The following is a 15,437-nucleotide window of genomic DNA, read 5'->3' on the forward strand; positions in this document are numbered from 1 at the left end:
CACGTCTTCAGGGCCCTGGGAACAGTGGGTTGACGACCTCGCTCGGGGGTTAGCTCGGGATTTGATAGAGCAACCTTTCGGTTACTGGCCCAGTGCTCAAACCACTAGGCTACCAGCTACAAGTGCTGCTCCTTCCTCCCAGTGACTAGAAGCTCCATCCTCAGTGACGAGAGTGTTGCTCCTTCCTCACAGTGACGAGAGAGCTTCTCCTTCCTCACAGTGACTAGAAGCTCCATTCTCAGTGACTAGTGCTGCTCCTTCCCACACAGTGAGTAGAGTGCTGCTCCTTCCTCACAGTGACTAGAGTGTTGCTCCTTCCTCACAGTGACTAGAGTGCAGCTCCTTCCCCACAGTGACTAGAGTGTTGCTCCTTCCTCACAGTGACTAGAGTGCAGCTCCTTCCCCACAGTGACTAGAGTGTTGCTCCTTCCTCACAGTGACTAGAGTGCTGCTCCTTCCTCACAGTGACTAGAGTGCAGCTCCTTCCCCACAGTGACTAGAGTGTTGCTCCTTCCTCACAGTGACTAGAGTGCTGCTCCTTCCTCACGGTGACGAGAGTGCTGCTCCTTCCTCACAGTGACTAGAGTGTTGCTCCTTCCTCACAGTGACTAGCAGGTCCTTCCTCACAGTGACTAGCAGCTCCTTCCTCACAGTGACGAGAGTGTTGCTCCTTCCCCACAGTGACTAGAGTGCTGCTCCTTCCCCACAGTGACTAGAGTGCTGCTCCTTTCCCACAGTGACTAGAGTGCTGCTCCTTCCCCACAGTGACTAGAGTGCTGCTCCTTCCCCACAGTGACGAGAGTGCTGCTCCTTCCCCACAGTGACTAGAGTGCTGCTCCTTCCCCACAGTGACTAGAGTGTTGCTCCTTCCCCACAGTGACGAGAGTGCTGCTCCTTCCCCACAGTGACGAGAGTGCTGCTCCTTCCTCACGGTGACGAGAGTGCTGCTCCTTCCTCACGGTGACTAGTGTGCTGCTCCTTCCTCACGGTGACTAGAGTGCTGCTCATTCCTCACAGTGACGAGAGTGCTGCTCCTTCCCCACAGTGACTAGAGTGCTGCTCCTTCCTCACAGCGACTAGAGTGCTGCTCCTTCCTCACAGCGACTAGAGTGTTGCTCCTTCCTCACAGCGACTAGAGTGTTGCTCCTTCCTCACAGTGACTAGAGTGCAGCTCCTTCCTCACAGCGACTAGAGTGCTGCTCCTTCCTCACAGTGACTAGAGTGCTGCTCCTTCCTCACAGTGAGTAGAGTGTTGCTCCTTCCTCAGTGAGTGCTGCTCCTTCCTCACAGTGACGAGAGTGCTGCTCCTTCCCCACAGTGACTAGAGTGCTGCTCCTTCCTCACAGCGACTAGAGTGCTGCTCCTTCCTCACAGTGACGAGAGTGCTGCTCCTTCCCCACAGTGACTAGAGTGTTGCTCCTTCCTCACAGTGACTAGAGTGCTGCTCCTTCCTCACAGTGACTAGAGTGCTGCTCCTTCCTCACGGTGATTAGAGTGCTGCTCCTTCCTCATGGTAAATAGAGTGCTGCTCCTTCCTCACAGTGACTAGAGTGTTGCTCCATCCTCAGTGACTAGATTGCTGCTCCTTCCTCACAGTGACGAGAGTGCTGCTCCTTCTTCACGGTGACGAGAGTGCTGCTCCTTCCCCACAGTGAGTAGAGTGCTACTCCTTCCTCACGGTGACTAGAGTGTTGCTCCTTCCCCACAGTGACGAGAGTGCTGCTCCTTCCCCACAGTGACGAGAGTGCTGCTCCTTCCTCACGGTGACGAGAGTGCTGCTCCTTCCTCACGGTGACTAGTGTGCTGCTCCTTCCTCACGGTGACTAGAGTGCTGCTCATTCCTCACAGTGACGAGAGTGCTGCTCCTTCCCCACAGTGACTAGAGTGCTGCTCCTTCCTCACAGCGACTAGAGTGCTGCTCCTTCCTCACAGCGACTAGAGTGTTGCTCCTTCCTCACAGCGACTAGAGTGTTGCTCCTTCCTCACAGTGACTAGAGTGCAGCTCCTTCCTCACAGCGACTAGAGTGCTGCTCCTTCCTCACAGTGACTAGAGTGCTGCTCCTTCCTCACAGTGAGTAGAGTGTTGCTCCTTCCTCAGTGAGTGCTGCTCCTTCCTCACAGTGACGAGAGTGCTGCTCCTTCCCCACAGTGACTAGAGTGCTGCTCCTTCCTCACAGCGACTAGAGTGCTGCTCCTTCCTCACAGTGACGAGAGTGCTGCTCCTTCCCCACAGTGACTAGAGTGTTGCTCCTTCCTCACAGTGACTAGAGTGCTGCTCCTTCCTCACAGTGACTAGAGTGCTGCTCCTTCCTCACGGTGATTAGAGTGCTGCTCCTTCCTCATGGTAAATAGAGTGCTGCTCCTTCCTCACAGTGACTAGAGTGTTGCTCCATCCTCAGTGACTAGATTGCTGCTCCTTCCTCACAGTGACGAGAGTGCTGCTCCTTCTTCACGGTGACGAGAGTGCTGCTCCTTCCCCACAGTGAGTAGAGTGCTACTCCTTCCTCACGGTGACGAGAGTGCTGCTCCTTCCTCACGGTGATGAGAGTGCTGCTCCTTCCTCACAGTGAGTAGAGTGCTGCTCCTTCCTCACGGTGACTAGAGTGCTGCTCCTTCCTCACAGTGACGAGAGTGCTGCTCCTTCCTCACAGCGACTAGAGTGTTGCTCCTTCCCCACAGTGAGTAGAGTGCTGCTCCTTCCTCACGGTGACGAGAGTGCTGCTCCTTCCTCACGGTGATGAGAGTGCTGCTCCTTCCTCACAGTGAGTAGAGTGCTGCTCCTTCCTCACGGTGACTAGAGTGCTGCTCCTTCCTCACAGTGACGAGAGTGCTGCTCCTTCCTCACAGTGACTAGAGTGCTGCTCCTTCCTCACAGTGACTATAGTGCTGCTCCTTCCTCACAGTGACTAGCAGCTCCTTCCTCACAGTGACTAGTGCTGCTCCTTCCTCACAGTGACTAGAGTGCTGCTCCTTCCTCACAGTGACTAGAGTGCTGCTCCTTCCTCACAGTGACTATAGTGCTGCTCCTTCCTCACAGTGACTAGCAGCTCCTTCCTCACAGTGACTATAGTGTTGCTGCTTCCTCACAGTGACTAGAGTGCTGCTCCTTCCTCAGTGACTAGAGTGTTGCTCCTTACTCACAGTGACTAGAGTGTTGCTGCTTCCTCAAAGTGACGAGAGTGCTGCTCCTTCCTCATAGTGACTAGAGTGCTGCTCCTTCCTCACAGTGACTAGTGTTGCTGCTTCCTAAGTGACGAGAGTGTTGCTCCTTCCTCCCAGTGACTAGAGTGTTGATCCTTCCTCACAGTGACTAGAGTGCTGCTCCTTCCTCACAGTAACTAGAGTGCTGGAACAGTCTAGGTTGTTGTTGATGTGGACACCAAGGAATTTGAAGCTCTCAACCTGCTACACTTCAGCCCCGACGATGAGAATGGGGACATGCTCGGTCCTCCTTTTCCTGTAGTCCACAATCATCCTTAGTCTTGGTTACGTTGAGGGATAGGTTGTTATTCTGGCACCACCCAGCCAGGTCTCTGACCTCCTCCCTATAGGCGTTCTCGTCGTTGTCGGTGATCAGGCCTACCACTGTTGTGTTGTCAGCAAACTTAATGATGGTGTTGGAGTTGTGCCTGGCCGTGCAGTCGTGGGTGAACAGGGAGTACAGGAGGGGACTGAGCTCGCACCCATGGGGAGCTCCAGTGTTGAGGATCAGCGTGGCAGATGTGTTGCTACCTACCCTCACCACCTGGTGGCGGCCTGTCAGGAAGTCTAGGATCCAGTTGCAGAGGGAGGTGTTTAGTCCCAGGTTCCTTAGCTTGGTGATCAGCTTTGAGGGTACGATGGTGTTGAACGCTGAGCTGCTAGGTACGTGAGTGAAACGGATCTGTAGTCATTTAGGCAGGTTGCCTTTGTGGTCTTGGGCACAGGGACTACGGTGGTCTGCTTGAAACATGTTGGTATTAATGACTCAATCGGGGACATGTTGAAAATGTCAGTGAAGACACCTGCCAGTTGGTCAACGCATGCCCAGAGCACACGTCCTGGTAATCCCTCTGGCCCTGCAGCCTTGTGACTGTTGACACAAGGCTGCAGGCCCCCACACACACACTCTGACGTTCCTTTGAACACTTATATAGAATTGGGACAATTGGTACATTCTTTGCATCATTAATGGACCCTGACAGACAATATATTGACCTTTGGCTCCATCTAGTGGTTAGTGGTAATGGTTTCGTGTCCCCAACAGAACACAATCAGGGGCTGGTAGGTCGTTGTCAAACAGCCATTTTCTTTATGTGTGCTATATTTATTGTTTTGCTCCATTTAGAACCTGTTGTTATGAAATATGACCTCTGATAAGGTGATTATGAATTCACTATCAAAATAAGGGATGAAGAACCTGTGAATTGATGTATTATGCTTGAATGGTGGCCCTGGAAGTTGGCAGTATGGGCATGGTAAGACCTGGGGGTTGGCAGTATGGGCATGGTAAGACCTGGGGGTCGGGAGTATGGGCATGGTAAGACCTGGGGGTTGGCAGTATGGGCATGGTAAGCCCTGGGGGTTTGCAGTATGGGCATGGTAAGCCCTGTGGGTTGGCAGTATGGGCATGGTAAGCCCTGGGGGTTGGCAGTATGGGCATGGTAAGCCCTGGGGGTTGGCAGTATGGGCATGGTAAGACCTGGGGGCTGGCAGTATGGGCATGGTAAGCCCTGGGGGTTGGCAGTATGGGCATGGTAAGCCCTGGGGCTTGGCAGTATGGGCATGGTAAGCCCTGGGGGTTGGCAGTATGGGCATGGTAAGCCCTGGGGGTTGGCAGTATGGGCATGGTAAGCCCTAGGGGGTTGGCAGTATGGGCATGGTAAGCCCTGGGGGTTGGCAGTATGGGCATGGTAAGACCTGGGGGTTGGCAGTATGGGCATGGTAAGCCCTAGGGGGTTGGCAGTATTGGCATGGTAAGCCCTGGGGGTTGGCAGTATGGGCATGGTAAGCCCTGGGGGTTGGCAGTATGAGCATGGTAAGACCTGGGAGTTGGCAGTATGGGCATGGTAAGCCCTAGGGGGTTGGCAGTATGGGCATGGTAAGCCCTGGGGGTTGGTAGTATGGGCATGGTAAGCCCTGGGGGTTGGCAGTATGGGCATGGTAAGCCCAGGGGGTTGGCAGTATTGGCATGGTAAGCCCTGGGGGTTGGCAGTATGGGCATGGTAAGCCCTGGGGGTTGGCAGTATGAGCATGGTAAGACCTGGGAGTTGGCAGTATGGGCATGGTAAGCCCTAGGGGGTTGGCAGTATGGGCATGGTAAGCCCTGGGGGTTGGCAGTATGGGCATGGTAAGACCTGGGGGTTGGCAGTATGGGCATGGTAAGCCCTAGGGGGTTGGCAGTATTGGCATGGTAAGCCCTGGGGGTTGGTAGTATGGGCATGGTAAGCCCTGGGGGTTGGCAGTATGAGCATGGTAAGACCTGGGAGTTGGCAGTATGGGCATGGTAAGCCCTAGGGGGTTGGCAGTATGGGCATGGTAAGCCCTGGGGGTTGGTAGTATGGGCATGGTAAGCCCTGGGGGTTGGCAGTATAGGCATGGTAAGCCCAGGGGGTTGGCAGTATTGGCATGGTAAGCCCTGGGGTTGGCAGTATGGGCATGGTAAGCCCTGGGGGTTGGCAGTATGAGCATGGTAAGACCTGGGAGTTGGCAGTATGGGCATGGTAAGCCCTAGGGGGTTGGCAGTATGGGCATGGTAAGCCCTGGGGGTTGGTAGTATGGGCATGGTACGCCCTGGGGGTTGGCAGTATGGGCATGGTAAGACCTGGGAGTTGGCAGTATTGGCATGGTAAGCCCTGGGTGTTGGCAGTATGGGCATGGTAAGCCCTGGGGTTGGCAGTATGGGCATGGTAAGCCCTGGGGGTTGGCAGTATGGGCATGGTAAGCCCTGGGAGTTGGCAGTATGGGCATGGTAAGCCCTGCGGGTTTGGCAGTATGGGCATGGTAAGCCCTGGGGGTTGGCAGTATGGGCATGGTAAGACCTGGGAGTTGGCAGTATTGGCATGGTAAGCCCTGGGAGTTGGCAGTAAGGGCATGGTAAGCCCTGGGGGTTGGCAGTATGGGCATGGTAAGCCCTGGGGTTGGCAGTATGAGCATGGTAAGACCTGGGAGTTGGCAGTATGGGCATGGTAAGCCCTGGGGGTTGGCAGTATGAGCATGGTAAGACCTGGGAGTTGGCAGTATGGGCATGGTAAGCCCTAGGGGGTTGGCAGTATGGGCATGGTAAGCCCTGGGGGTTGGTAGTATGGGCATGGTAAGCCCTGGGGGTTGGCAGTATGGGCATGGTAAGCCCAGGGGGTTGGCAGTATTGGCATGGTAAGCCCTGGGGGTTGGCAGTATGGGCATGGTTAGCCCTGGGGGTTGGCAGTATGAGCATGGTAAGACCTGGGAGTTGGCAGTATGGGCATGGTAAGCCCTAGGGGGTTGGCAGTATGGGCATGGTAAGCCCTGGGGGTGGTAGTATGGGCATGGTAAGCCCTGGGGGTTGGCAGTATGGGCATGGTAAGACCTGGGAGTTGGCAGTATTGGCATGGTAAGCCCTGGGTGTTGGCAGTATGGGCATGGTAAGCCCTGGGGTTGGCAGTATGGACATGGTAAGCCCTGGGGGTTGGCAGTATGGGCATGGTAAGCCCTGGGAGTTGGCAGTATGGGCATGGTAAGCCCTGCGGGTTTGGCAGTATGGGCATGGTAAGCCCTGGGGGTTGGCAGTATGGGCATGGTAAGACCTGGGAGTTGGCAGTATTGGCATGGTAAGCCCTGGGAGTTGGCAGTAAGGGCATGGTAAGCCCTGCGGGGTAGGCAGTACGGGCATGGTAAGCCCTAGGGGGTTGGCAGTATGGGCATGGTAAGCCCTGGGGGTTGGCAGTATGGGCATGGTAAGCCCTGGGGTTTGGCAGTATGGGCATGGTAAGCCCTGGGTGTTGGCAGTATGGGCATGGTAAGCCCAGGGTGTTGGCAGTATGGGCATGGTAAGCCCTGGGGGTTGGCAGTATGGGCATGGTAAGCCCTGGGGGTTGGCATATGGGCATGGTAAGCCCTGGGAGTTGGCAGTATTGGCATGGTAAGCCCTGGGAGTTGGCAGTATGGGCATGGTAAGCCCTGCGGGGTTGGCAGTATGGGCATGGTAAGCCCTGGGGGTTGGCAGTATGGGCATGGTAAGACCTGGGAGTTGGCAATATTGGCATGGTAAGCCCTGGGTGTTGGCAGTATGGGCATGGTAAGCCCTTGGGTTTGGCAGTATGGGCATGGTAAGCCCTGGGGGTTGGCAGTATGGGCATGGTAAGCCCTGCGGGGTTGGCAGTATGGGCATGGGAAGACCTGGGGGTTGGCAGTATGGACATGGTAAGACCTGGGGGTTGGCAGTATGGGCATGGTAAGCACTGGGGTAGGCAGTATGGGCATGGTAAGACCTGGGGGTTGGCAGTATGGGCATGGTAAGCCCTAGGGGGTTGGCAGGATGGGCATGGTAAGCCCTGGGGGTTGGCAGGATGGGCACGGTAAGCCCTGGGGGTTGGCAGTATGGGCACGGTAAGACCTGGGAGTTGGCAGTATGGGCATGGTAAGCCTTAGGGGGTTGGCAGTATGGGCATGGTAAGCCCTGGGGGTTGGCAGTATGGGCATGGTAAGCCCTAGGGGGTTGGCAGTATGGGCATGGTAAGACCTGGGGTAGGCAGTATGGGCATGGTAAGACCTGTGGGTTGGCAGTATGGGCATGGTAAGCCCTAGGGGGTTGGCAGGATGGGCATGGTAAGCCCTGGGGGTTGGCAGGATGGGCACGGTAAACCCTGGGGGTTGGCAGTATGGGCACGGTAAGACCTGGGAGTTGGCAGTATGGGCATGGTAAGCCTTAGGGGGTTGGCAGTATGGGCATGGTAAGCCCTGGGGGTTGGCAGTATGGGCATGGTAAGCCCTAGGGGGTTGGCAGTATGGGCATGGTAAGACCTGGGGGTTGGCAGTATGGGCATGGTAAGACCTGGGGGTTGGCAGTATGGGCATGGTAAGCCCTAGGGGTTGGCAGTATGGGCATGGTAAGCCCTGGGAGTTGGCAGTATGGGCATGGTAAGCCCTGGGGGTTGGCAGTATGGGCATGGTAAGACCTGGGAGTTGGCAGTATGGGCATGGTAAACCTTAGGGGGTTGGCAGTATTGTCATGGTAAGCCCTGGGGGTTGGCAGTATGGGCATGGTAAGACCTGGGAGTTGGCAGTATGGGCATGGTAAGCCTTAGGGGGTTGGCAGTATTGTCATGGTAAGCCCTGGGGGTTGGCAGTATGGGCATGGTAAGACCTGGGAGTTGGCAGTATGGGCATGGTAAGCCTTAGGGGGTTGGCAGTATGGGCATGGTAAGCCTTAGGGGGTTGGCAGTATGGGCAGAGTCTCCTGTTAATAAACCACCAGTCTCCTGGTAATAAACCACCAGTCTCCTGGTAATAAACCACCAGTCTCCTGGTAATAAACCAGTCTCCTGGTAATAAACCACCAGTCTCCTGTTAATAAACCACCAGTCTCCTGGTAATAAACCACCAGTCTCCTGGTAATAAACCACCAGTCTCCTGGTAATAAACCACCAGTCTCCTGGTAATAAACCACCAGTCTCCTGGTAATAAACCACCAGTCTCCTGGTAATAAACCACCAGTCTCCTGTTAATAAACCACCAGTCTCCTGGTAATAAACCACCAGTCTCCTGTTAATAAACCACCAGTCTCCTGGTAATAAACCACCAGTCTCCTGTTAATAAACCACCAGTCTCCTGGTAATAAACCACCAGTCTCCTGTTAATAAACCACCAGTCTCCTGGTAATAAACCACCAGTCTCCTGTTAATAAACCACCAGTCTCCTGGTAATAAACCACCAGTCTCCTGGTAATAAACCACCAGTCTCCTGGTAATAAACCACCAGTCTCCTGTTAATAAACCACCAGTCTCCTGTTAATAAACCACCAGTCTCCTGGTAATAAACCACCAGTCTCCTGTTAATAAACCACCAGTCTCCTGTTAATAAACCACCAGTCTCCTGGTAATAAACCACCAGTCTCCTGGTAATAAACCACCAGTCTCCTGTTAATAAACCACCAGTCTCCTGGTAATGAACCACCAGTCTCCTGGTAATAAACCACCAGTCTCCTGTTAATAAACCACCAGTCTCCTGGTAATAAACCAACAGTCTCCTGGTAATAAACCACCAATCTCCTGGTAATAAACCACCAGTCTCCTGTTAATAAACCAGTCTCCTGGTAATAAAGCAACAGTCTCCTGTTAATAAACCACCAGTCTCCTGGTAATAAACCACCAGTCTCCTGGTAATAAACCACCAGTCTCCTGTTAATAAACCACCAGTCTCCTGGTAATAAACCACCAGTCTCCTGTTAATAAACCACCAGTCTCCTGTTAATAAACCACCAGTCTCCTGTTAATAAACCACCAGTCTCCTGTTAATAAACCACCAGTCTCCTGGTAATAAACCACCAGTCTCCTGTTAATAAACCACCAGTCTCCTGGTAATAAACCACCAGTCTCCTGGTAATAAACCACCAGTCTCCTGGTAATAAACCACCAGTCTCCTGGTAATAAACCACCAGTCTCCTGTTAATAAACCACCAGTCTCCTGGTAATAAACCACCAGCCTCCTGTTAATAAACCACCAGTCTCCTGGTAATAAACCACCAGTCTCCTGTTAATAAACCACCAGTCTCCTGGTAATAAACCACCAGTCTACTGTTAATAAACCACCAGTCTCCTGGTAATAAACCAGTCTCCTGGTAATAAACCACCAGTCTCCTGGTAATAAACCACCAGTCTCCTGGTAATAAACCAGTCTCCTGGTAATAAACCACCAGTCTCCTGTTAATACACCACCAGTCTCCTGGTAATAAACCACCAGTCTCCTGGTAATAAACCAGTCTCCTGGTAATAAACCACCAGTCTCCTGGTAATAAACCACCAGTCTCCTGGTAATAAACCACCAGTCTCGTGGTAATAAACCACCAGTCTCCTGGTAATAAACCACCAAACTCCTGTTAATAGACCAGTCTCCTGTTAATAAACCACCAGTCTCCTGTTAATAAACCACCAGTCTCCTGTTAATAAACCACCAGTCTCCTGTTAATAAACCACCAGTCTCCTGTTAATAAACCACCAGTCTCCTGTTAATAAACCACCAGTCTCCTGGTAATAAACCACCAGTCTCCTGGTAATAAACCACCAGTCTCCTGTTAATAAACCACCAGTCTCCTGTTAATAAACCACCAGTCTCCTGGTAATAAACCACCAGTCTCCTGTTAATAAACCACCAGTCTCCTGGTAATAAACCACCAGTCTCCTGTTAATAAACCACCAGTCTCCTGTTAATAAACCACCAGTCTCCTGTTAATAAACCACCAGTCTCCTGTTAATAAACCACCAGTCTCCTGGTAATAAACCACCAGTCTCCTGTTAATAAACCACCAGTCTACTGTTAATAAACCACCAGTCTCCTGGTAATAAACCACCAGTCTCCTGTTAATAAACCACCAGTCTCCTGTTAATAAACCACCAGTCTCCTGTTAATAAACCACCAGTCTCCTGTTAATACACCACCAGTCTCCTGGTAATAAACCACCAGTCTCCTGGTAATAAACCACCAGTCTCCTGGTAATAAACCACCAGTCTCCTGGTAATAAACCACCAGTCTCCTGTTAATAAACCACCAGTCTCCTGTTAATAAACCACCAGTCTCCTGGTAATAAACCACCAGTCTCCTGTTAATAAACCACCAGTCTCCTGGTAATAAACCACCAGTCTCCTGTTAATAAACCACCAGTCTCCTGGTAATAAACCACCAGTCTCCTGTTAATAAACCACCAGTCTCCTGGTAATAAACCACCAGTCTCCTGGTAATAAACCACCAGTCTCCTGGTAATAAACCACCAGTCTCCTGTTAATAAACCACCAGTCTCCTGTTAATAAACCACCAGTCTCCTGGTAATAAACCACCCGTCTCCTGTTAATAAACCACCAGTCTCCTGGTAATAAACCACCAGTCTCCTGTTAATAAACCACCAGTCTCCTGGTAATAAACCACCCGTCTCCTGGTAATAAACCACCAGTCTCCTGGTAATAAACCAGTCTCCTGTTAATAAACCACCAGTCTCCTGGTAATAAACCACCAGTCTCATGTTAATAAACCACCAGTCTCCTGTCCCCTCCTGTCTCAGCCTCCAGTATTTATGCTGCAGTAGTTTATGTGTCGGGGGGCTGGGGTCAGTTTGTTATATCTGGAGTACTTCTCCTGTCCAATTCGGTGTCCTGTGTGAATCTAAGTGTGCGTTCTCTAATTCTCTCCTTCTCTCTCTCGGAGGACCTGAGCCCTAGGACCATGCCCCAGGACTACCTGACATGATGACTCCTTGCTGTCCCCAGTCCACCTGGCCGTGCTGCTGCTCCAGTTTCAACTGACCTGAGCCCTAGGACCATGCCCCAGGACTACTTGACATGATGACTCCTTGCTGTTCCCAGTCCACCTGGCCGTGCTGCTGCTCCAGTTTCAACTGTTCTGCCTTATTATTATTCGACCATGCTGGTCATTTATGAACATTTGAACATCTTGGCCATGTTCTGTTATAATCTCTACCCGGCACAGCCAGAAGAGGACTGGCCACCCCACATAGCCTGGTTCCTCTCTAGGTTTCTTCCTAGGTTTTGGCTTTTCTAGGGAGTTTTTCCTAGCCACCGTGCTTCTACACCTGCATTGCTTGCTGTTTGGGGTTTTAGGCTGGGTTTCTGTACAGCACTTTGAGATATCAGCTGATGTACGAAGGGCTATATAAATACATTTGATTTGATTTGATTTGATTTGATTTGATTAATAAACCACCAGTCTCCTGGTAATAAACCACCAGTCTCCTGTTAATAAACCACCAGTCTCCTGGTAATAAACCACCAGTCTCCTGGTAATAAACCACCAGTCTCCTGGTAATAAACCACCAGTCTCCTGTTAATAAACCACCAGTCTCCTGTTAATAAACCACCAGTCTCCTGGTAATAAACCACCAGTCTCCTGGTAATAAACCACCAGTCTCCTGGTAATAAACCACCAGTCTCCTGGTAATAAACCACCAGTCTCCTGTTAATAAACCACCAGTCTCCTGTTAATAAACCACCAGTCTCCTGTTAATAAACCACCAGTCTCCTGGTAATAAACCACCAGTCTACTGTTAATAAACCACCAGTCTCCTGGTAATAAACCACCAGTCTCCTGGTAATAAACCACCAGTCTCCTGGTAATAAACCACCAGTCTCCTGGTAATAAACCACCAGTCTCCTGTTAATAAACCACCAGTCTCCTGGTAATAAACCACCAGTCTCCTGGTAATAAACCACCAGTCTCCTGGTAATAAACCACCAGTCTCCTGTTAATAAACCAGTCTCCTGTTAATAAACCACCAGTCTCCTGTTAATAAACCACCAGTCTCCTGGTAATAAACCACCAGTCTCCTGGTAATAAACCACCAGTCTCCTGGTAATAAACCACCAGTCTCCTGTTAATAAACCACCAGTCTCCTGTTAATAAACCACCAGTCTCCTGTTAATAAACCACCAGTCTCCTGGTAATAAACCACCAGTCTCCTGGTAATAAACCACCAGTCTCCTGGTAATAAACCACCAGTCTCCTGTTAATAAACCACCAGTCTCCTGGTAATAAACCACCAGTCTCCTGTTAATAAACCACCAGTCTCCTGGTAATAAACCACCAGTCTCCTGTTAATAAACCACCAGTCTCCTGGTAATAAACCACCAGTCTCCTGGTAATAAACCACCAGTCTCCTGGTAATAAACCACCAGTCTCCTGGTAATAAACCACCAGTCTCCTGGTAATAAACCACCAGTCTCCTGGTAATAAACCACCAGTCTCCTGGTAATAAACCACCAGTCTCCTGTTAATAAACCACCAGTCTCCTGGTAATAAACCACCAGTCTCCTGGTAATAAACCACCAGTCTCCTGTTAATAAACCACCAGTCTCCTGGTAATAAACCACCAGTCTCCTGGTAATAAACCACCAGTCTCCTGTTAATAAACCACCAGTCTTCTGGTAATAAACCACCAGTCTTCTGGTAATAAACCACCAGTCTCCTGGTAATAAACCACCAGTCTCCTGGTAATAAACCACCAGTCTCCTGGTAATAAACCACCAGTCTCCTGTTAATAAACCACCAGTCTCCTGGTAATAAACCACCAGTCTCCTGGTAATAAACCACCAGTCTCCTGTTAATAAACCACCAGTCTCCTGGTAATAAACCACCAGTCTCCTGGTAATAAACCACCAGTCTCCTGTTAATAAACCACCAGTCTCCTGGTAATAAACCACCAGTCTCCTGTTAATAAACCACCAGTCTCCTGTTAATAAACCACCAGTCTCCTGGTAATAAACCACCAGTCTCCTGGTAATAAACCACCAGTCTCCTGGTAATAAACCACCAGTCTCCTGTTAATAAACCACCAGTCTCCTGGTAATAAACCACCAGTCTCCTGGTAATAAACCAGTCTCTACCTCCATAACGTGAGGCATCTGCGTGTAGTGCAGGCCAGACTCAGCCAGATCCATGATCTCCTCCAGAGACTTCTCCAGGGACGGGATGTCTGGACACATCTCTCCGACCTGGAAGGGCAGATCTAGAGCTGGGGAAGCTTCAAGGAAGAGAGGAGAGAGAGAGGGAAATGGAGAGAGGGACGAGGGAGAGAGAGGGTGGAGAGTGGAGGGAGATAGGGTGGAGTGAGAGAGAGAGAGGTGAATGGAGAGAGGGAGGAGGGAGAGAGAGGGTGGAGGGTGGAGTGAGAGAGAGAGAGAGGGTGGAGGGAGAGAGAGAGATAGGGTGGAGGGAGAGAGAGAGAGAGGGTGGAGGGAGAGAGAGATAGGGTGAAGGGAGAGAGAGGGAAATGGAGAGAGGGAGGAGGGAGAGAGAGGGTGGAGGGAGAGAGATAGGGGAGAGGGAGAGAGAGAGGTTGGAGGGAGAGAGAGAGAGGGAAATAGAGATAAGGAAAAGAGAGGTAGAGAGAGATAAAGAGGGTGGAGGGAGAGAGAGAGAGAGGGAAATAGAGAGAGGGAGGAAAAGGGAGGCAGAGAGAGATAAAGAAAGAAAGAGAGAGGGTGGAGGGGGAGAGAGGGTGGAGGGAGAGAGGGAGTAAGAGACAGAGAGATAAAAGGAGACATAAAGAATGTATGCAGTCATTCCTCAAATCAGTTTGCAACATTTATGCCAAGCTTCTCTCTATCTCTCCATCCAAACCGATCCTGTCGTTGATTCTAAAACACCTGAAGGACAGTTTGCAACAGTACCTGTTCTGTCCCGGGAGCCCTTGGTAATGTAGATGGAGTAGTTGTTGAACTGGTTGAGCTCTGGTTCCAGGAAGGCCACAGGGAACGCTCCCGAGAACGCTGCAAGACATTCACCTAGGGCTGGACGCTGCCTGCAGGAGGAAGTGGAGGGAGGGGGAGGAGGGAGGAAGAGGAGGAGGGAGGGGGAGGAAGAAGGAAGAGGAGGAGGGGGGAGGTAGGGGGAGGAAGGAGGAATGGGAGGAAGGGGCAGGAGGAGGAGGAGGTAGGGGAGGAAGGAGGAAGAGGAGGTAGGGGAGGAAGGAGGAAGAGGAGGAGGGGGGGAGGTAGGGGGAGGAAGGAGGAAGAGGAGGTAGGGGAGGAAGGAGAAAGATGAGGAGGGGGGTAGGGGGAGGAAAGAGGAAGAGGAGGAAGGGGCAGGAGGAGGAGGAAGGAGGAAGGGGAGGAGGAGGAGGAAGGAGGAGGTAGGGGAGGAAGAGGAGGAAGGGGAGGAGGGAGGAGGAGGTAGGGGAGGAAGAGGAGGAAGTGGAGGAGGGAGGGGGAGGAAGGGGAGGAGGAGGTAGGGGAGGAAGAGGAGGATGGGGAGGAGGGAGGGGGAGGAAGGAGGAAGAGGAAAAGTGAGGGACAGCTCATGTTCAGGAAGACACTCCTTCTCCAGAATAACTGGTTTAACTAACCCAGTCACCTCTTTTACTAGACTTAATGCAATATTAAAATGAGCCACAGAACAAATGATGGTCGTTGTAAATGTATGCAATGTGGTGTCAACATAGTCTGTAGAAGGTTCTAGACAGGACACTTTTAGATTGTCACGATGCATCATACTTCCATTGTCAATCAAAGTAGGGATTTGGAAAAAACGTGAAAAAACATTAAAAATGACCTCGGCATATTTCAAGTCGTGAATACATGTCACGTGAATGTTTATTGGTCAGTAATGACCATGTTGTTTGACATGCTAGCCTGGAAAAAACATCATTTGTGAGATCTTGGTCCATGGATACCATATATCAAGTGTTGTACAGATCGGTCATTCGGAGCCAGAGGAGTAAAGCATTTGAAGTGTTTTTCACTCAATTCTAAATGGAG

The 15,437-nt window shown here is 51.4% G+C and overlaps 1 pseudogene; it reads right to left on the bottom strand.

Moving 5' to 3' along the window:
- LOC135513362 (ryanodine receptor 2-like) overlaps window positions 1-15,437 on the bottom strand; it is a 358,078-nt pseudogene that overhangs the window by 104,450 nt on the left and 238,191 nt on the right.

The sequence above is a fragment of the Oncorhynchus masou genome, chromosome 24 (assembly GCF_036934945.1).
Source record: "Oncorhynchus masou masou isolate Uvic2021 chromosome 24, UVic_Omas_1.1, whole genome shotgun sequence".
Classification (NCBI taxonomy): Eukaryota; Metazoa; Chordata; class Actinopteri; order Salmoniformes; family Salmonidae; genus Oncorhynchus; species Oncorhynchus masou.